Below are 23696 nucleotides of genomic sequence, written 5' to 3'. Positions count from 1 at the left end.
GCGCCTTGTAGCTGGGGGCACTAAGCAGCAAAACAAGATATGTGAGAAAAACAAGATGTTTATCAGAGTGTGCTCAGCTGTTGTGGGCTGTTGAAAACAAGTCTCTTGTCAGTGTATATGGCTCGAGATGGCTGCAAAGATGATAGCCGCTTTCTGCTAGGAGTTGGCTCCCAACAATCACCCAAATCTCTTTCAAATTTAGTACAATTACAGTATACCTTTCAACAAGATGTCACAGAGTTACACTCAAACACAGAGTTTATTCTGGAAACATAAAGTGAATCTATAGGGTTCATATGAGGACAAATTTATTGAACTATTTAAAATACCTAATAAACACATTTTTCCTAAGTCCAGCACAGAGTTACTAATACCTGGACTATTTTATTTCACCAAATGGGCCGGAGTTCTACCTAACCACTAAACAAACTTAGTCATTTCCAATGTTTACTGTCATTATTTAACAATATGTTATGTCATCTTGACAGATCTATTGCGTTTAAGAGCAATGTGTTTTCAACAAAGAAGTGAAGTTACACACTGGGTGTTTTGGGTGATTCTTGTGGTCATATCACTCCTTGTTCCTACAGTACTATGAAAACCTAAGACTTAGTATAAGTCCTTCAGTGAGATGTTGTCCTGAGACCTACTTTCTCACTTGGTTTCCAACTTGTTCAATTCTTTTGTCAAACTTTTATGGACAGAAAGCTGTAAAACCCCAGTCAGGGCTGTAACAACTGATGTAAGAGGGGAGAGCTGTGAGCAAATACCTGCTAGTAATAAGCCAACAAGATAGTGGATGACATAGAAACAAGCTATAGGCACAAATGCACACATCCTACTTTAAGCAAGCAATGCACACCACAGAGCAATGGGCCAGCAGCTTATTGCCTCATAGGAGATCTTCTTTATATGAGAATTCTTTATATATAAGAAGACATAATTTCATGAGTACACCAACTAGAACAACTAAAGCCAACGTGCCAGTCAAAGATGAGGATATGAACATCCTGTAATGGCTTATTGAAGTTAGCCTCTTCCAAAGTTCTGACTTTTTTCCTTCTTACACATGGGACTTACTACTTCGCAGTCTTTCCTTCGTTTGCCCAACATATGGATTAAAATCTAAAATAGCATCTTATTTTCTGCTGCTTCTATGTTAGAAAGTCTCAGTAGGTGTTAAAAATCTGCATTTGCATTTTCTTCACCAACAATTTGAGATTATTTTTTCCACACTTCTCTGCTGCCAAAAAAATGTGTTGTGATAAAATATTCTTGATTATTAATGACCTCTGTGTTCCAAGTTGGCACAACTGAAAGTTGTTTTCTATTCTACTCATCTCAGACATATGTACAAGGGCCTGCCTGACCATGGACAGTAGAAAATGAACTTATATGCCCATCTACATATCATGACAAATAGGCAAACACTTGAGGTGTACATTCTGACCACATACAAAAGCTTCAACACGATCAGGTCTGTCTCTTAGAATGAATTTCTAGGAAATAGACTCTAGGACAAGAACTGTGTGAAGCCTCTTCGAGAAGAATTTGGAGTTGAATTCAAATGATATATGTGAAAGCTGATACTTTCACACGCCTTGTTACTGGAAGTAGGGTATTAACCAGCTCTGTGTAGAGCAGTAGAGATTGGACACAATTCAGTGTTTTCTAAAATCATGAAAATGTGGTTGGATCTTTGTATCTCTTCATCAATTCCTTGGAGAAGGCGATGAAAAATTCTTCATGATAGAGGCAATTCCTAACGAGACACAAATCTCTAGTCAGCCATGAGGTTTCCAGATCTTAATATGGGAAGGAATTGTAAATGGCAGCCCTAAAGATGAGATCTCATGTCCCACACAAGCCTCCAGAAAAGTTAAATTCCATGTGTGTACTTAGGTTCTGTCTAGTGAGCTCACCAATCACACATGACTCAATGACCAGAGCAGAAGGTATGATGTCACACAACTGGTTTTACTGCTCAGAGGAAGTCTTCAAATGGTAGATTTTATGTGTGTCAGTTATAGCAGAGAAATACAGGAGAGATAAAATGGAAACTCTTAAATGATTTTTAACTGAAGATGTTAAAATATTGCATTTATTTTACTTTAGGTGCCCTAAACACAACCTCTGTTGAGGAAAACAAATCAAATTAATCAACCACACTTAGGCCTGCTATGGTCTGAAGAAAGTGGGGAAGGAGATCCTGGAGGGTATAGAATGGGAGAAGATGGGGTAAAAGGTAAAAATAAGTGTTTTATATGGCAAAAATTTAATTAAAATTAGTTATCCATCAACCTGTCATTTAAAGCTTGTAAAAGAACTCTGTTGGAAATGAAATGCTATAAGGTAGTTACTCTAGTGTGTACTCTCTTCCTGTGATTTACCACTGACAAAAATCAGCTTGGAGAAGAAAGGATTCATTTTCTGTTTCGACATTACAATCTGTCACTGTAGGAAGCCAGCACAGGAACTTCAGGGAGGAAATCAAGACAGGACCTGAAGAAGAGACCACAGAAGAATACTTTTACTGACTTTCTCTTCATGACTTGCCTAGCTACCTTTCTGCTACCACCCAGGACCACCGGCCAAGGGATGGCACCATCCCTAGTGAACTGGGCCATTCTGCATCCATTAGCATTCAAAGAAAGAAGTCCTGCAGACAAGCCCACAGGACAATCTGATGAAGACAATTACTTGACCCTTGACTGAGGTTCTCTCTTCCCAGGTTTGTACCACAAAATTACAAAAACTAACCAGAACAGTAAAGATATTTATAAAAGAAGTAGAATTAAAGTTATGTTATTTAGACTCCACAAATTAACTAAATTTTGAAGGCAAATAAAATATTTTGTGATATTTATAACATTTAGTCAAGTAAAGTGTGTGGTGACAGGAAGAGGAGAGACACGTATCAGGAGAGACAAGGTGACTCCTGATGTTTTTTAAAAAGTACATGTTAGTAGCAGTACATAGCTTGAAGGAAGACTTCATGTGATGAGTAAAAGTAGCCCCCAAGTAAATTGGTACAGTGCAGAGTTATGTGTAGTAAGCCTACCTGCAGATTAGACTGAATGCCAAACACCAGTTATTCTCATTGAATGCATGGATACACCAGTTTAGAAGAATCACTGTCATAGTGGGTGCACTTGTCCTTAGACGTTAAGATTTACTAGCCTGTAACCTTCCAAGTTTCAACCACTAGCTAGAAGTAAAAATTCTTTAAAAATAAGTTGCTGTGTTTGAAGGTAGGAGTATTTGTTTCTCTATTAATATTGTGGCAAGTCTGCTACTGATGGATTCTGATTCTATGGAAGGGAATCCGCTATCACAGCCTGTAATCCAGCCTATATGACTTGACCTTTGGGACAGTGGTCCATCTATAAAGGGTACTCTGTCACTATAACTAAGCTTCACTTGTGCTACCTAGTCTTAAGTGGTGGGTACAGCACACAGGTAGAATTTTGTGAAGTTGCTTTCAAGGTGTAAATCTCTAGGAGAGAACTCATTTGAGAGGTACCTGTCTGTGTAGGCATTACTGAAATTTCCTTGGAATGTGTGCTCATTTTTTTCATCACATGCTACCTGAGAAAGTCACACCTCAACAACAACAAGCTCCCTTCTCCAGCAGTGCTAACCCGGCATTTTAACAAACCTTGGAATCTTGCCAACTGATGGGCGAGAAATGACTGCTAGACCAACTCCAGTATCACTCAACAATATAATGCAGAGTGTTCTTAAAGAAGGGAGGAAATAAGTCTCTACCTTTCAATTCTACAACCATGACATCTTTAGACTGAGGATACAACACTATAGGATCAGTGTTCTTTGAGGTTATACATTTATTCTGGAAAAGTGAAGTTGTTTATTCACAAGCTATAATGTCTAAGTGGTACATCAATTCTCTATGCAACCAAGGTGCCAGACTGTTTTGCTCTGATAACCAGAATTTATGGGATAATTGGCAAGAATTGAGATCATGGATTCATAGTTATATGGCCTTTCCTATAAAATGTGATTCTTGATGAATTACATGTTCTGAGTCCTTAGATAAAAGTACTGGCCCAAAAATGTATGTCTATGAACAGAGTAGTAGTGCCTAGAAGATACTATTGTTTCTGATAAGGATGAAAACTGTTCCTTCCAGCACAGAGCTCTCTATTAAAAGATTTGTCTCATTAACAGGTAGGAGGAACTCAAGAGTATACTTTGTTAGAGTCAACTGAATTGAATGAGAAGAGGTTGCTACATCAGTGTAGGTGATTAGGAGGGTCAGCCATATCCTTTATTTCTGCTATGATTGCTGCTGTGTATGGACTTACCATGTCATGATTAAGCCCACCACCAACAGAAAACAGAGTTTCCAAGCAACTTATCTACATGGTTTTTGTGATCAACATTCACAGTTAATATTCTTTATGTGTAAAAATATACAATACAAAGACTTCCACTTTGTATAGGTGTGTTACAGAACATTAAACCTGGAGCCTTGTGCTCAAGAAATATGGAATAGGAGTAGTAAAGATTAGGGTGAGATAGAAAAGTGAAGTCAAAATATCGCTATTTGCAGATGATATGATAGTATACTTAAGTGACCCCCAAACTTCCACCAGAGGACTCCTAAACCTGATAAACAACTTCCGCAAAGTGGCTGGTTATAAAATCAACTCAAACAAATCAGTAGCCTTCCTCTACATGAAAAATAAACAGACTGAAAAAGAAATTAGGGAAATGACACCTTTCACAATAGTTGCAAATAATATAAAATACCTTGGTGTGAATCTAACCAAGCAAGTGAAAGACCTGTATGACAAGAACTTCAAGTCTCTGAAGAAAGAAATTGAAGATCTCAGAAGATGGAAAGATCTCCCATGCTCATGGATTGGCAGGATTAATATAATAAAAATGGCCATCTTCCCAAAAGCAATCTACAGATTCAATGCAATCCCCATTAAAATCCCAACTCAATTCTTCACAGAGTTAGAAAAGGAAATTCTCAAATTCATATGGAATAACAAAAAACCCAGGATAGCGAAAACTATTCTCAACAATAAAAGAACTTCGGGAGGAATCACCATCCCTGACCTCAAGCTGTACTACAAAGCAATAGTGATAAAAACTACCTGGTATTGGTACAGAGACAGGCAGGAAGATCAATGGAATAGAATTGAAGACCCAGAAATGAACCCACACTCCTATGGTCTCTTGATCTTTGACAAAGGAGCTAAAACTGTCCAGTGGAAAAAGGACAGCATTTTCAACAAATGGTGCTAGTTCAACTGGAGGACAACATGTAGAAGAATGAAAATTGATCCATTCTTATCCCCTTGTACAAAGCTCAAGTCTAAGTGGATAAAGGACCTCCACATAAAACCAGATACACTGAAACTAATAGAAGAGAAGGTGGGGAAGATCCTCGAATACTTGGGCACAGGGGAAAAGTTCCTGAACAGAACACCAATGGCATATGCTCTAAGATCAAGAATTGACAAATGGGACTTCATAAAATTGCAAAGTTTCTGTAAGGCAAAGGACACTGTCAATAGGACAAAACGACAACCAACAAATTGGGAAAAGAGCTTTACCAATCCTTCATCTGATAGAGGGCTAATATCCAATATATACAAAGAACTCAAGAAATTAGACTCCAGACAACCAAATTACCCTATTAAAAAATGGGTTATAGAGCTTAACAAAGAATTTTCAATGGAAGAAACTCGAATAGCCGAGAAACACCTAAAGAAATGTTCAGCATCCTTAGTCGTCGGGGAAATGCAAATCAAAACAACCCTGAGATTCCATCTCACACCAGTCAGAATGGCTAAGATTAAAAACTCAGGTGATAGTAGATGCTGTTGAGGGTGTGGAGAAAGAGGAACACTCCTCCATTGTTGGTGGGACTGCAAGATGGTGCAACCACTTTGGAAATCAGTGTGGCGGTTCCTCAGAAAATTGGACATAGCACTACCTGAGGATCCAGCTATACCACTCCTAGGCATATACCCAGAAGATGCCCGAACATATAACAAGGACATATGCTCAACTGTGTTCATAGCAGCCTTGTTTATAATAGCCAGGAGCTGGAAAGAACCCAGATGTCCTTCAACTGAGGAATGGATTTAAAAAATGTGGTATATTTACACAATGGAGTATTACTCAGCTATTAAAAACAATGAATTCGAGAGGTTCCTAGGTAAATGGATGGAACTAGAAATTATCATCCTGAGTGAGGTAAGCCAATCACAAAAGAACACACATGGTATTCACTCACTGATTATTGGATATTAGCCCAGAACCTTGAAATGTCCAAGATGCAACTCACAGGCCACATGAAGCCCATAAAGAAGGAAGACAAAGTGGGGGTGATTCGGTCCTTCTTAGAAGGAGCAACAAAATACTCAAGGGAGCAAATATGGAGACAAAGTGAGGGACAGAAACTGAAGGAGGGGCCGTCTCAAGACCACTCCACCTGAGTATCTATCCCATGTGCAATCACCAAAGGTAGATGCTGATGTGGAAGTCAGGAAGTGCATGCTGATAAGAGCCTGATATGGATGTCTCCTCAGAGGCCTTCAAGAGTCTGACATATTCAGAAGCAGATGCTCACAACTAGCCATTGAACTGATCATGGGGTTCTCAATAGAGGAGTTAGAGTGAAGACTGAAGGAGAGCTGATAGGATTTGTGGCACCATGAGGAGAGCAACAATACCAACCAACCACAGCTCCCAGGGTCTAAACCACCAGCCTGGGAGCACTTAGGGGGGGATCCAGGGCTTCAGCTGAATATGTAAGAGTGGAGGGCCCTGCTGGGCATAGGTGGAAGAAGAGAACCTTGACCTCATGAAGGCTGGATGCCCCAGGGGGTGGGAATTTTGAGGGTGGGGAGGTGGGAGTGGGGAGGGTAGATAGAGGTTACATCCACAGAGAAGAAGGAGGAGGGGTGAGGGGATTGGGGGTTCCTGAGTGGGTGGGGGATGGGGTAAGGGGACAACATAGGAAATGTAAATAAAATATCCAATAAAAATTTTAAAAAAAGAAAAAAAAAAGAAAAGTGAGTAAATCAAGGTTGTGACTGAGACTACGTTAATTTTCTAATATTTCTGTTTTCAAAATTTAGACCCTTTAATTTCTGGTTCTAGATATAAGCTGTATAAATCCTTATGTAAAACTGGATAAAAATAAACTTAATCAGCTATTTTTTTTACTCAAGAGTTTCATCAAGCAATATTGCCTCTCTATATCTGCTTTCCACATCTATTAAAGAAAAATAAGAATAGTAACATACTGCACGGTGCTGCTTTAAAAGCCAAGCTTTTTATGTTATTTACCTTACACAAAATACTTGGGTTTATTAAATGATTCTTAAAGGTTGGGGGTACACACACATGCACGTGCGCACACACACACACACACAATGGAGTTTCTTGATACTATTGAGGTTGTAAATTGTTGCATAATAAGCCATAATAAATCTTAGTAACCCAAATGAAAGTTTATTAGTTGCTACCATGATTTTGTCCTTTGGCTGGGCTCAGCAGGTGAGTTTGGGGTCTCTAGTTCATGAAGTTTAGTCAGATAGTGAAGGAGCAGTCATCTTTTGAAAGCAAGACAAGGTTTGGTTTTATGAAGAGTTCACATTGCTCTCAGTAATTTCTAGATGTTGGGAGAGACTTAGCTAGATTATACAGGTTCTTTATGGGACCTAACTTCTGAAATCAGGACAGTTGATTTCCCAAGGTGAGTGTGCTGTTAACAAGTGTTCCAAATGCAAGCGGTTAAGGCTACCTGCCTTGTTTGACTTAGGTTGTACAGAAACTATGTAGCATCACTTTCTTCAGTTCTGTTACTTAATTGTGAGATTTGTCATCTCTTAGCAAATGTCAGGAAATAAGAAACTATGGAACTATCTTCGGAATGCAGTCACTCACAATGACTATTTAATAAAGTCTGTGGAGATGCAAATTACTCAACAGTGGGCTTATTTTATGCAGAAAGTATAATATTTATGACATCAGTAACATATATCCTTAGAAGACATTTATAGATAAAGTATAACCATACATAATTGGTATTATCAGATAATTACTAATTTATATGAAGTACTGATATCTAATTAGAAATAATCTATAATTTTCTTCGAGCTTGCGTATTGATTTTTAACTTAGTGAGGACATGTTTAACTATTCTGATTTTTATGTTGTTCCCTGAAACAGACAAAGTTCTTGAAATAATTATGAAAAAGACAAGGAAGACTGTGGGTTGACCAAACCATTCTACAAACAAAGGATAAGAGAAAAGTAGCCTTCATAGTAAAAATGATAAGATTATTTAAAAAATGGGATAACATGAGGAAGACAGTTTTGCTTACAGAACAGACTTTGAGTCCCAGTTCTGTGTACTGTGAGATTCACTTTCCCCTTTAAAAAAATACACATTACTTTTCTCGTTGCATCTGCTAAGTAATACAGAACAGTATCTTTCTTATTTATGATTTCCATAATTGCACTCTAAAAGGTATGGAGAACATTGCTTCTAAGAAAGTAGCCACATGAATGGTGTAGTGTTTGGCACCCTCTGTATATTCAACGTGGTTTCTATCTGAAAAGCACAAGATTGGAGTTCTATATTTAGAAAGGCTAGAGTGAGTGATGATCACTTGCATGTATTTCTCTAAACTTCAAGCTTTAAAGACTTCAAAACTGGATACAGTTACATTCTGCCATTTGTCATCTAAAATGTGCCATGGAAAATGTTTAAGCCTGATGTTGTACAGATCTGGGTCCTTATACTTTCCAAATTTTTAATACTTACAACAGTGATCATGAGATTAGCAATTAAACAAACATTGGTTAGTTCAATAACTTTTCAATATTAACATTTGTCATTAACACATTGTAATCAAGAGAAAAATAAGAATCATGCTGCTGAAAGAGAAATAAACTCAAATCAATCTGATACATTTTAATCATTATGAGTTATTTTCTTCTATGTATCTAAATTACTTTAATGATTTGCACTAATTGCCTACTTCATTCTTCTTGGTCAGCTTTTAGCATTTTCAAGTAGATATCTGCCCTTATAGTGGGACAGAAATACCGCTTGTTATAACTGTGAAAAGTGTGTCTTCACACTAATGATTTCTTAGCTCTTTGATAGTAACTAAATTTCCCTTCTTGCTGATTGAACTAAATAAATGTTTGTGTGGAAAACTATACATTAGTTTGAAATATGGATCAATAACTTTTATTCATATAACAAGATCATTCTCAACACAGTAGACCAATAATTTTAACAAGGTCTTTTCCTAGGTATTTGGTATAACGTTAAAAGTTGAAATTCAATAGCACCATTAGCTCTGCATTCATTTGGAATGGATCAGAAAAGACTGACAGAGATGCTATTCATGATCAGCACTGTGCAAAAAATAAATAAATGACACCCCCAAGTTACTGCCACCAAAATAATAATAATGTAGACGTATTAGAAGTGGAACTTTAGGCTGCATACAAAGAAATACATTATCATTACTTACCTTATTTTTTTATAGTTTTTGGAAAGTTAAGACAACTAGAACAGATCAATTGTTTGAAAAAAGATATGAACAAAGGAAAGTAGAATCATAAAGTGGGACAGTGATAATAGATCTCCCTTTCCAGTGGGGATAGAATAGCTGACTGTGTAGTAGAGGAAGAAGAAGGAGGAGGAAGAGGAAAAGGAGGAGGAAGAGGAGGAAGAAGAGGAGAAAGAAGAAGAGAAAAGAAGAACAATCACATTCTTATCTTTGGATGCATGTGTGTGCATTGTGTGTGTGTGTATGTCTGTGTGTTTGCATGTTTGTGTGTCTGTGTTGTGCCTCTTTATCACAAATACCTGAATTACTTGGTTACAATCAATATTACAGTGTTTGTTTTCATATGTATAGTTGTTCTGCCTGCACAATGGCTGTGTACTACATGTCTGCACACAGAGGCAAGAAGAGGGCATCAGATCCTCTAAGACTGAATTTACAAAGAGTTGTGAGTCATCACATGTGTGCTGGGAACTGAACCAGGGTCCTATGGAAGATCACCAAGGTCCCTTAACCAGTGAGCCAATTCTCCATCTCCAATACTGTTTCTGAAGAGGAAAGATGTGTGCCTGGAACCCCATTTCCATTCAGGCTTCGTTATTCTTTATAATGAATAACAAGAAAGCAGAAAATGAGAAACAGAACAAAGAAGAGTAATCATAAGAAAGATGGGAAATATGGAAAATGATTCGTATATTATGAACAGAAACTGAGCTATATCAGTGTGAAATAATCCTGCATGAGCTGTCAAAACACAATAGTTACATGATGCAACTCTCACTGTAGAATAAAAATTGGAAAGAACCAAGGGTTATTGTAAATCTGGGTATAGTATTACACACCTATACTACTCGCTCGAGAGAGGTGGAAGAAAGAGGAACATGAGTCCAAGGCCTGCCTGTGATACATCACAATTTTCTGTCATTAATAAAACAATGCATAAATATATATTAAATACACAAATACAATGATAAAACATATAGGCACTTTAACCTGATGATTTTCTTAAAATGCAGTATGTGATAACTCATGCCTAACAAGGTTAGCCAAGACTCTATCCTTTATACTCCATCCTTTGTATACATGTTTTTCATTTTTGGGTATACACATGTAGTGCCTGCAAGCAAGAGATGGGGGGATAGTGAGTTCAAAGCCAACCTTAGCTACCTGGAAAGAGTTTCTCTTAGACACAGACTGGCAAAAGAAAAGTTGCTTCAAAATAGCCTCCAGAAGAAGGTAGAAAATTAAAGGATTATGGATAGATGTCATTAAGTGACAATTAACCAATGTTGTCTAAATTCTATAACTATATTCTGTTGGTGTACTGAAAGAAAATATAACAAATACAGAGACATTTTATAAACAAAGGGGTGAAACATCAGAATCTAGCTTACTTAAACCTTCACACACACACACACACACACACGCACGCACGCACGCACGCAAAATTCTCCAGAAAGCTAGAATATTGTATGAACTGATTGGGGATAGCTAGTATACATTCACCTAAGCCCTATTGAGATCAAGTTAAAGAAATCAACAATGGAAGACCCCATTGCTAGTCACACTGTTTCCAGTTTCAGTTGCCACATTATCAGGACATAAAAGAATCATGAAACAGCCTCTGTACATTGACAAGAAAACAAGCAAACCATTCTGGGTTTAGAAAAGTTCAGCTGCCAACAGGTGGCTAGAAACCCTCAGGTTGTATGTGACAGAAATAAATTTCTTCTAAGTCAAGTTCAGTGCTAAAGTTCTATATTGAAATTAAAGTTTTGTCCATTTCCTATTATAAGAAATTTTTAAATTTGCCATCTCATTGCATCAGGGAAACACAGGTTGCAGACAGTTGAAATGCCTTCCACATAATTTGAGTGCATTACTCAAAAGTACTGAGGCAATCTGATGAGTCATATGCATACTGAACATATGTTTGATTGAGAAGAGAAATAGTGGAAGTGATTTTTTTTCTAGTCGATATGCCAAATGTTAAAGCTACAAGATAAATTAGCTGATCAGCATTTCCATTTGTGCCTTAGTCCACATTCTGCTAATAGAAAAGAATGCCACAACCTGGCAGTTTATAAGGTACAGAAGTTTTCTCTCAGAGATCTCAAAGGGAGGCCCCAGGAAAGGTATCAGTGTCTGGTGAGAGCCTGCATGGAGGTTCACACATGGATCCTTCTCTCTGTGCCTTTGCATAGCAGAAGGAGAAATGCCATTCTCTGGGATATTAATCCTGTTCTTGACGACTTTGTTCACATTTCCTAATCCTCTACAGAGAGCCCCTACTTGCTAACATCACAATGGAGATTAGGTCTCAATTTAAGAATTTGATGGAGACATCAAATTCACACCATAGCCACTCAGAAGAAAGCCAGCATAAGATCTCATGAAGGATGACGTTTCATGCAGAAAAATAAAGCATGCCACATATTTGATTACTTTTTTTGAGAGTTCCTTGAATAAATATCACTCCGTAGAGAGGTTTTTATTAAGAACACACTCTATGCACAAGGTTTGTCTAAGTTGTGTGTGGGCATGCTCTTGATTTGAAAAATTATTCAAATAGCATCTGTTCAGAGAAAGGTCGTATGTTAATCTCCCTGTAAGATGGAAGCCTCACAGTGGTAGAAATTTTCTTCAATGTTCTATTAGAAACTCATTTTCTTAAAAATGCCTGGTGCCAAAATAGATGCTTAAAATGGCTTATTGGAAAATATGTAAATTTTCATTTCTACCTACACAGGTGAGTAAAGGAACCAAGGTGTGATATACTCAGTTCCTGTTGATGCCATTATATTGAATTTAGAGCCTTAGAAAATGTATTTATTGTGGTCTCATGTTCCTGCATTTCAGAGGTCTTACAGTTATGATATTAACTAAGCTGTGTTCCTTCTAGACTACTTAGGGGATAATTCATTTTCTCGCTCTTTTGCAGATAAGCAAGTAACTTATCTTACTTCCACAATACTCTTAAGTCATGGTTGCAACATCTCTGGACACACATTCACAAGTTTAGCAGATTCTGATATGTACATGTACAGAGGGGCCACGTGACCTACCACATCTGGTGACATTATCAGACACAGGAGGTACAAATAATAATGCCTAACACAAGTCAGAAGATTGTAAATGTGGTGCTCATGAGGTATAACTTTGGCATTTCTCGTCAAGAAATCATTTGTCAAATGCACACATCTGCAACCTTCGCAGTTTGGCTCAATACGCTCTTTGAGAGAATAGCTAGTTAATGATTTCACACAGAAAGACTTCCCAAGCCTTTCTATTTCTATTCAACATGAGACTCCACTATCAGGATGTATTTGTCAGATCACTATCACACTCTATCCTGTCCTGCTTCCTTCCCCTTCCCCTTCATACTTCTCTCCTCATAACTCTAGCTCAGTGTGTTCTTGCTCAAACAGCCCAATATTATTATAGCAACAGTCCCCATTTGACAGTTGGTCTTAGTGAGATGTAGAAATAGAAGGTAAAGATTATGAATCATGGAACAATCTGGAAGAATTTTATGGAGAGGGGTATTAGACCTCTATTCATGAACTGTGGGAGGGACTTTTAGTAAGAGAAACCCAAAACTGAGTTACAAAGGCATTAAGTACTTTTGAAGAGCCACTTCCTGGCACTAGCATAGCAACTGCCAACATTAAAAACCCCTGAGAAACAGCAGGGACTTATCCTTAGATCTTAACCTGTCAGTTTTACTGTCTGTATTTATCATGTGTAAGTCATGTGTGTGGGCAGAAGCATCTAAAAAGTTTGACATTGGTTGTCTTGGTCGTACTCAATTTTCTCATTGACGTATACTTTTTCACTGAGCCTGGAACTTTCAGATTCAGCTGGTCTGGCTACCCAGCTGTCCCTGAGGAATCTCTGCCTCCTAAACACTGGAATACAGGAGGATAACTGGGCCTGCCTGGAGTTTGTATGGTTGTCAAGCATCTAAACTTCTGTTCTCATGCCTACTCAGCAAATGGTTTTTTGCACCAAGCCTTACTATTTGTATTCACAACAAAACTTCATTGTATTTGTTAACTCAAAATGAAGTACATTTTGAACATTTTAGGCAAAAGTGAAGCAATCTTTCTTGGCCATTGTTTCTTAGGTGGCACAGATAATGTTATATCCTTTGAACTTTCTTATTTATTCTGAAAGTAAACCTCTTACCAGACTACCAGGGTATGAATAAAATAGGATCTTATCCATTTATTTGTCTATATTTTACTTAACTGAGACAATAGTTAATCTAACCAATGATCTCTCTATTCAGTTATGAAGAAAAAGATTTTGGTTAAATATTATCCTGAGTAAGGTAGTCCAGACACAAAAGGATACACATGGTATGTACTCACTGATAAGTGGATATTAATCCAAAGGCTCAGAATATTTATGATACAATTCACAGACCATATGAAACTTAACAAGAAGGAAGACCAAAGTGTGGAGGATTCAATCCTACTTAGAAGGGGGAACAAAATAATCACGGGAGTTAGAATGATAAAGGGGGCTTCGAGGAAGAGAGGAGGGTAAGGGAAAAACGGGGGCACGGGATCAGGTATGGGAAGAGACAGGAGAGAAGTTCAGAGGGTCTGGAAAATTAATAGAAATATGTAGCAGTGGGGGATTGGTAACTGGGGGAATCAGTAAAATCCCCAGATGTCAGAGAATCAAGTGTTTCCCCAGACTCCATGGGGTTGACATTAGCCGAAATACCAAAAGAGGGGAGATAGAACCTGTAAAGACCACCTCCAGTAGATATGCATGGCCTCCAGTTGAGGGATGGGGCTGCTCACCAACCTCAAAATTTTTAACCCAGAATTTTTCCTTTCTAAAAGAAACGTAGGGTAAAAAGTGGAGCAGAGACTGAAGGAAAGGCCATAAAGAGACCACCCCACCTTGGAATCATCCCATTTGCAGACACCAAACCCCAACACTATTGCTGATGCCAAGAAGTGTTCCCAGACAGGAGCCTGAGACAGTATAGCTATCCTCTGAGAGTCTCTGCTAGAACCTAACACAGATACAGTCAACCATCAGACTGAGACTGCAGACCCCAATGGAAGAGTTAGGGGAAGGACTGAAGGAGATGAAGGGGTTTGCAACCCCATAGGAAGAACAATATCAACTAACCAGAACCCCTAGAGTTCCTAGGGACTAAACAACCAACCAAAGAGCATACATGGATGGGTGCATGGCTCCAGCTACATATGTAGCAGAAGGTTGCCTTACCTGGCATCAATGGGAGGAGAAGCCCTTTGTGGTGTGGAGGCTTGTTGCCCCAATGTAGGGGCCTGCTAGAGGGGTGAGGCAGGAGTGGGAGTGTAGGTGGGAAAGCACCCTCTTAGAGGCAAAGGGGGATGAGATAGGGGATTTTCGGAGGAGATACTGGGAAGGGGGATGATATTTGAAATGTAAATAAGTAAAATAACCAATAATAAAATAAAATATCCTAATAAGACAAAAAAACCCACTAAAATTTTAAATATCCTAAGTTCAAAATTGAGCTTTGCAGTAACATTTTAATTGTGGTAAGAACTGACAGTTTTTTATTTTGATTTTGAACTCTCATACTCAAGGATTATTATACAATATTTTACTTGAAATTGGCATGTTCCTTGCATATATCTGATTGCTTGGATATATATGTGCAGATAGTATGCTATCCACTCTTTCCCTAATTATTTTATGGTAGTACCACATTTTAATATTTTATCACCAATTCTGAGCAAACCCCAGCATCTCTAAAGTATATAATTCTTTTCCCTTCCCCATATTTTTCTTTCTAGTAGGAAAGAAAAAGAACACAACATTGAAAAAGGAAGTCCAGGGAGTTGCAGGTTTTATCTTAACCTTAAGAACAAGCTTGAAATTGGCTCTGCAAATGGATAAATCGAGTCCCAAAATAGAAACACACTTGTGCTGACAGATGGAGGTGTGGAGAGAGAGGAGTATGCCTGGCAACTGCTGCCCGAGGCGATTCCATCTGTCACCAGGTCCCTGCGATGCCTGTGCACTCAAAATCACCCGGTCCACTAATGGGCAGCGGTTCATGCTTGCACCATTCATTTCAGTGAGAGGTGGGCTAAACCTCTCACAAGGATCTGTAAAGTAATGGAATGGGGAAAATAACCAGAGTTTGCATTCATAGCACTAATACATTATCATTTTAAAGACATCACCTTTCTTTTTTTTGTCTCCAGATATCTTCCCTAGGGCATAGAAGGACAGTGATGATGAGAATGGTTGAGAAGAAGAAAGAGAGAAAAAAGAAATCATCTCCTCCTCAAACATTTTGTTTACTTAAAAAAAAGTTTATTTCTCTCCCCATCCCAATACAATAAATTAAGCTACTTAAACAATGGGCAAAATCAATTTCATTGCTCCTATTTTGTAGGTGACATATCATGTGATCCCAAGGTCTGTAACTAGAACACCTGGGTCTGAACCTAAGCCTCCTAGCACCAACACTTGCACCTCTGGTAAGTTTCTGACCTGTTTAAGTATCAGTTTCTCAGTGTTCAATAAGAATTAATAATCGTGGCTATGTCAGTGTTTTGATGGGTGTTAAATCACTGAATCTGCATGTGACCCTTAAAGCAGTTCCTGTTACAAGACAGTCACTCATCAGGCTCCTGCTAGACACTAAGCCAGGAGAGGGGATACCAGCATGAACTTGCTGAGCCCTAACATTGGACTGAAGCATAGAAGAATGCAAAATGGATTTCTCATGATTTTTGAATTCAGGTAGGCTTCTATGACCAAAGCAGATCGTCTGTACCCAGCGTTGCCTCTGTGATCACAGTGCATAACTTGTCCACAGTGCACAAGGACTTTGTACTTTTAACAGAAAGAGTTTTTTGATATTTTGGCATCAAAAGACTGAAGCCATTTCTTCTGTCCTGAACTTTATCATAAGATCTGAATGTCCATTTCTGGGTTTGTAAAGAAAATCATCCTTCATATGGCCCTGTCTTTGTTCACTTGGTATGTGTGTGTGCATACACACACACACACACAAACACACATATACACACAAGCATCCACATTTCATATGTAAAAAGTAAAATTTTAATCTATATAATTCGAAGACCAAATAATACATACTTAATGTCAATGAATAGAAGAGAAATAAGTTGGTTTATAAATTTAATACCTAGAACTCTTTAAATTCAATGTGTAGGTGGTAAAAAAAAATACCCTGCTGCCTACAAAGACATTCTTTTCATATTCATGTAATTCAATAGATCAACAACTTGGGGAGCTGGCCTTTGGTCAGGGCACCCTCTGTTCTCCTGCTTTTGATAGCAAGACACAAATTATCCACTCTGTTCCTAATTCCAACTGTATTAAACCTGGGGCCATTCAAAAATATTGATCTTATTTAATAGTTTGTACAGTCAGTACTGTGTACACAAACAGTCACAACACATTGACAGGGACTTGATCAGACAGCTTGATTCAAGGGAGGGTGGAGAGTGATAAAATCACTTTTCCCCACATTCTTTCTTGTCTCTTCAAAGCCCTTGGAGTCCCACGTGCTATTCAAGTAGGAGTTTTATTTCTTATCTGTATTCAGACCTAGACATCAAGATGGAGTGAGCATTCGTGAGAAATAATTGCTGTCTCTTAGGACAGAACCATTGAGATGAAAACAATGATTCCTTTCTCCTCTTTCATGCTTCTCTGGGCCCTCAATTCCCTTGAAGAGCATTATATTAATAGGAATGACTTGCACTGAATCTCTCAAACAAGCAAACATAGCATAGCTGAAAAATTCAGCCATGTGTTTCAGTTCTCTATATGTAGAAAGATAGATAGATAGATAGATAGATAGATAGATAGATAGATAGATAGATGATAGATAGACAGACACACATACACACACACACACACACACACACACACACACACACAATTACTGGCAGCATGCAGGAAGTTTCTAGATGTGTGAATGTATTCCAGCTTGAAGTGTAGGAAGAACCTCCATTGGCTGTGTACAGTGAAGGCAGTAGGCTAATGACCACTTCATTGTAAATGTGCTGGTTTTATGATCTACCTATGGTTGAGTGGCAAGGAAAAAAACCTAACCAATAGACCGGTAAAGCTCTCTTAGTAACCTTGACATTCAGCATTCAGTATTAGCTACTTTGGTGCTGCTGTGATAAAACACCATTACCAAGTGAACTTGTAGAGGAAAGAGTTTATGGTGGCCTATGATTGCAGGCTTGTAGGAGTCCATCACAGCAGGAAAGTATTGCAGCATGTGGTAGGCATGATGGCAGGAATGGGAGTCAACAGCTTTCATCTTTAACAAACATGAAACCACAGAGTTAGAGTAAGTCTATGAACTCTCAAAGCCCATCCCCGGTGATGAACTTCCTCCAACAATGCTGCATCTCTTACTCCTCCAAAACAGCATCAATATTGAAGAACAAATTTCACATGTCTGAGCCTATAGAAGATAGTCCTCAAGTAAATGACCACACCCTCTGACATCTCCCTTCTCAAATTTTCTCCAAATCTTGAGATTTTACTGATTCTCTACCCCCAATACTTGGGTTCTAAGAAAATAGCCAGTGTACATCAAGGTGTGAATTTAGCAGCGAAAATGAAAACTTGCCCTATCATGTAAAACCCACTTTGTAAAGATTAAGATAGTCACTACTTTCTCTAATATCATCCTCAGTTGGCAAAATTACTTGAAAAAATAATTGACAATATTGAAAATAATAATTGACACCTTAGAGATATATTTCAACAATAATTTGGTTACAGGGAGAAGCTGCTTTGTTTCATGCATGACATGAGTACTGATCCTCATATGTCCTGCAGAGAGCCCTTGTTTCCTGGTGGATTATAATTTTACTGAACCAGCTACACTTTGTCACTTGATTGTCATTAAGAACAAAGGAACACCTTCATCATATCTGGGGCCTGCCTAGGCTTGTTACTTGAGGAATTATAGCTGAAGGGCCACTAGGGATTAGTCTGTCCCTCTTCAGCAGTGACTCTGTTTTCCAGTTAAAGACACTGACCAGCTGTGTGCTGTCTTATATACACTCCTCCCATTCATTTCATAACACATAGAATATTCTAAAATAGGAATGAATGTTGATGGTTTTTGATCCATATTCATAATAATATTCATTCAAAAATGTGAAGTTCAATTGATTCGGTAGAATGTAATGAAACAATTTAAAATAATATTTATTCTAAAAAGTTGGCATTAGAATTATAAAGAGCAACATATTTTACTTTAATAACTCAAACAATATTTCCTTAATAAGTTCATCAATTAAAAAACCTTCTGAATTAATGCTACTCTTCTGAAACCTTGCTCTATACCTTATTCATATATAAGATCATATGCACATATGAAGGAAAGACTTGTCCTTTCTTTTCATTTCAAAGAACAGTTGAGGACTCACAACATATGCACGTTTAAGGGGAGAGCAAAGGACCTGATGCTGGGATCCTCATGTCCATTGCTGTTTTTTTATTTTTCTAACCAGAGTGGAAGCAATCACTTTTGCACATGACAATGTAGAGCCTTAAAATAAAAACTTCTGATAGCATTTTCCATAAAGGAAACATTTTCAGCTTTAAAGGATGTAAGGGAGTTAGGCTGCAGAAACATCACAGTTGATAGAGTACTTGTCATGCAAATACGAAGACTTGAGTTTACTCCCTAGAACCAACTTGGAAACTTGGGATAAGGGAAGTTTCAGTACATCTTAGCACTAGGGAGGCACGGAGATGCGGACCCATGAGGCTCCATGTCTTGATAGCCTAATCTCTTGGCTTGTTCTAGGCCAATGAGAGGTCTTGTCTCAAAAAAGCTGAAAGGTTCCTGAGGGATGGTATCTGAGGGTGACCTCTGGACTCTGTGTGTACATGTATACATGTGTGCATGCTCACATGCACACACATGAACTCCCCACATGTACATACTCACAAACACACATACAATCACATATATACATATAAACTAAATTCCAAAATACATATTTTGATAAATAATATTAGTCACCTACAGGTGAGTTGCTCCAAGGTTGTATCTACCTAGTGTTCCATCTCATTCTCATGCATATTCCACACACATGTGCACACAAACATAAGTTTGAGTCCCTCTTTGAATAAGCACAATCTACGGACTCTTGAGTCAATCAGTGTTTTTCTCAATTGCATTCAAAAATTATTGTTCAGTCTAAGTATAGATTGTAAGTGATTTAGTGTTTATCATTGTTAATGTATGGCACAAATACTATTATTTTGAATAACTACACACTTTTCTGCTTTTTGTAGGTAGTCAGAGAATCAAATCTGAAATGAAATTAGAGGGTACCTACCTAGTTCTAGATTTATAGTTAAAAAATAAATAGAATGATATTTTTATTATAACTGCTCAGCTAGTGGACTGTTATATAATTAATGAATATTTTTTCAATAAGATTCTGTATTATCCAATATATTTCCTGTTAGAAAATTAATACCTTTAATTAAGTAAATATTTTAATATTCTATTCATTGTTAACCTTTAGTTAGTGGAAAAAAAAAACAGTAAAAGGAACTGACTAATTTCCCTCAACTCCCTGATGTTAGCTGGGTGTCTTTATTGTCTAGCTGTTGCATAAAAACAAAAATCTAGGAAATAAATAGCATGGTGAATTAAAGTTTGCATCTAATTAAGAACTAGTTTGTTAACTTCATACTGTGAAATCGACCATACTTCTCTGATGTTCATGAAGGATGGCACTTAAAGGGTTAACTAAGCCTCATAGGATGCACAGCTTCTTGAGCTCGTCATAATCACATGACCAATTATAACATGAAAGTCTTAAGAAAAAAAATTTTTAGAAGTATATGTTCAGTTCTAAGTGTGTGATCAGGAATTTTGGATGATTATGGAATAAAGATTGTATGTGGATGTGGCCCCTAAAGAGAGGTGTCTGCCCACTCTTCTTAACACCTGTGTCCTCTTGCTGACTCTGTGTTTATACCTGCATGCAGGCTTGCCTGTGGAAAGGGGCTGGCTGAGGAGCTGACACCTGCACATCAAATAGCAACTGTATAAAAATACTGCCACAGCGTCTGTCAACATTTTCTCCACACCTGCCAGGAAAAAGGACAAGGTCATAGTGCTCTAAAACCAAGCTCAGAGAAGCATTAGCCCTTGAGCCCATTTTAATAGAGAATAAACATGCTTTCCCAGATGGGGAGGAGACAAAAACCTGCCCATTAAGGTGTGTCAAATCATACTCTTTGTTGGAATTATTGTGGGAGCTTCTACCATTCTGCCTCGTAATACTGGCTTCTGAAGTCAGATGACAGACAATTTCCGAAAGATGGCTATTTTTAATAAACAGTTTTATAACAGTCTTTGATTCTATGTTCAGGATACTAAGATGGTGGTGTGCAGTCTTTTCTTTTTTATGTGTAGTGCAGTGCATGTGGGCATATGTGTATGAGTAGAGTTGTAGGTGTATGGTGTTCAGAGCTGGACATTCTGTATCCTCCTGGATTGCTCTCCACATTATCTTTTGAGTCACATGTGTGTGCAGGGTGTGTGTGTGTGTGTGTGTGTGTGTGTGTGTGTGTATTCTCCACACTCACTGATTGGCTAGCCTCATTGGCTTCCAATGCCCCCTTTCCTTTTTCCTCTTTCTCCTCCTAGCTCCCTCACTATTAAATTCCCTTTCAAGTATTTGCCTTTTGGGCAGTGAGGAAAGCTTCCAGCACAAGAATGTAAAGCCAGGCATGTAGGTATTCACATCACAGATGTGAGAAACATCTGAAAAACACAGCTTGGAACTCCAGAGACAAATTGTGCTTATTTCACAGTCTCTCTCAGCTCTAGCACTGTTAATCTTTCTTGCTCAGTAAAGCTTTCTCTTCTGCACTGAATCAAGTCCCAAAACAGTGTAATCTCAGGGGTCGATATAAAGAGGATAAAGGCAGCAATTTTTCGCTCTAACATCATCAAGTCACCTTTCTGAAACAGGTGATAGTAGCTATAGCCATCTGTCTCTTTCTAGTCAAAGAAAAATCTTAAATTTAATTGAGGAAAAAAATCCTGTGTTTCATTTTCCCCTGAATTGGAAAAATTGATAACATAAACAAGTAATTGTCTTTGTTCTTAAAGCCATAAATTTCCAGATTCTATAAATTCCAGTTGAATGCCATGATTTTCAAATCAGGAGCTGATGAGGTTATGTTATATGGAAATATAAGCATATTCTCTTCTTTTCATATTTCCTTGTATGAATTATTCATAAGTAAAAAAATGAGATCTATTTTCCAGCATAAACACAGAGGGAACTGTATCATAATCCACAGAATTTCCATCTTAACAACTATCTTAGTACCTCAAAGGGGTCATAAGAAAAACATAATGATTTTCACATGATTTTTTAATCAAATATTTCTATAAGAATGGTTGGACTGTTCACCACTGTAACAGATGCCCAGAGGAAATTAGTTATTCATATTCAAAAGGTGGCTCAAACAAAAGAAACCACAGCAGAGCTTTTCTTGTGTGTATGGTTGATAAGCACAGAAAGAAACATTATATCTAAATTCCAACACTTATCATTAAGCCAAATTCTTCTTTCCCAAGTTGTATTTACATTTATCGTTCCTGTGTGAATACTAATTTCAGGTCATATTTCATAAAGTATCCATCCTTTCCCAATTCCTAGATAACCTTTGTCAACAGACCTGCAGTTGTGTCTGTGTCCAATGTCAAAGTGCCCTCAGTAATTTTCATGCAATAGATTCCTAGACCAAGAACATAGCAAGGGACCTCAGGAATCTACTGATGAAGTCACAAGAAAGAAGACTAAAATAAGACTATCACATTTTGTTAAGCTTAACTAGGTCGTCCCTGGAGGTTAGCACAGATGGTAAATGCACCCCAAAACAGGATGAGAAACACAGCACTGGCAAGCTATCTGTTGGCTATAGGACAAAGGTGCCATCGGCACTAGAAGGGAAAAAGGCTTCAGGGGTAAGGAACATCACTTATAAAAGTCCATCCTATGGTTCTGAACAAGATGATTTTTGAGGAGTATGTCACTGGGTATAGTATTCTGTAGAGTCCATTCTTATACCTGGATTGCTTAAAGCTACATATACAAAGAAGTTACTATAATCCACATTATCCAACAAGCCACCCCAGGCCAGTTAAATATACCCCCAACTCAGTTCCCTTTATTGAGACTCTGAAATGTCCTTAGTCAACTTCATCAGCCCAAGGCACTATGTGGCTTCAACAATGAACACGTTAAATACTAACATTCAGCAGTCATAATCGAGTGTGATTAAAACATCTTATATTTCAAATATACAATGATATAAATCTATTCCTGGGTTATCTTAAGAAAACAAATAGAAACCATAGATATAGATAGCCCATTGAAGGCATTTTTTTTCTTTAATGATATAAATAAAGGAAATGTAAGAGGCATACAGATATTTATTTTCTTTTTACTGGTTCATTTTTATTTTACGTGCAGTGATGTTTCACCTGCGTGTTTATCTGTGTACCACATGCATGAAGCACCCACAAAGGCTATAAGAGAGGCATCATAATCCCTAGAACTAAAGCTACAGACACTGTTGAGCTACCACATGAGTGCTTGTTGTCTAACCTGGATCCTCTAGAAAAATATCTCATGACCATAACCACTGGCCTGTCTCTCCTTCCCATCTTGTTTGTTTGTTTGTTTGTTTGTTTGTTTCTTTGTTTTGTCTTGTGAAAGACAGTACCATATGCATGGTGACCCAGACAATCAAATGAAGATTATTTATATTTAAGAGAATGTAAATAATATTTATAGAGAATAGTTGCAGGGAAAGATCCATTTTTGTCCAGAGATGGTGGGAATCCAGAGAGTGAATAGAAGTGCTGTCCTTGCATAAAAGCCTAAAACTATATAATCCACTCTTTTGTAGTAGAACGCCAGCTACATTAAAAACTAGATATTTCTTTGTGATGATTTCTTTCCTTAATAAAATATGAAATAGTATAGCCAGGTGTGTGTGTGTGTGTGACAGAGAGAGAGAGAGAGAGAGAGAGAGAGAGAGAGAGAGAGAGAGAGAGAG

This window comes from Grammomys surdaster, unplaced genomic scaffold (genome assembly GCF_004785775.1).
Source record: "Grammomys surdaster isolate TR1022 unplaced genomic scaffold, NIH_TR_1.0 123830, whole genome shotgun sequence".
NCBI classification, from domain to species: domain Eukaryota; kingdom Metazoa; phylum Chordata; class Mammalia; order Rodentia; family Muridae; genus Grammomys; species Grammomys surdaster.
Note: the sequence above shows the minus strand (reverse complement) of the source record.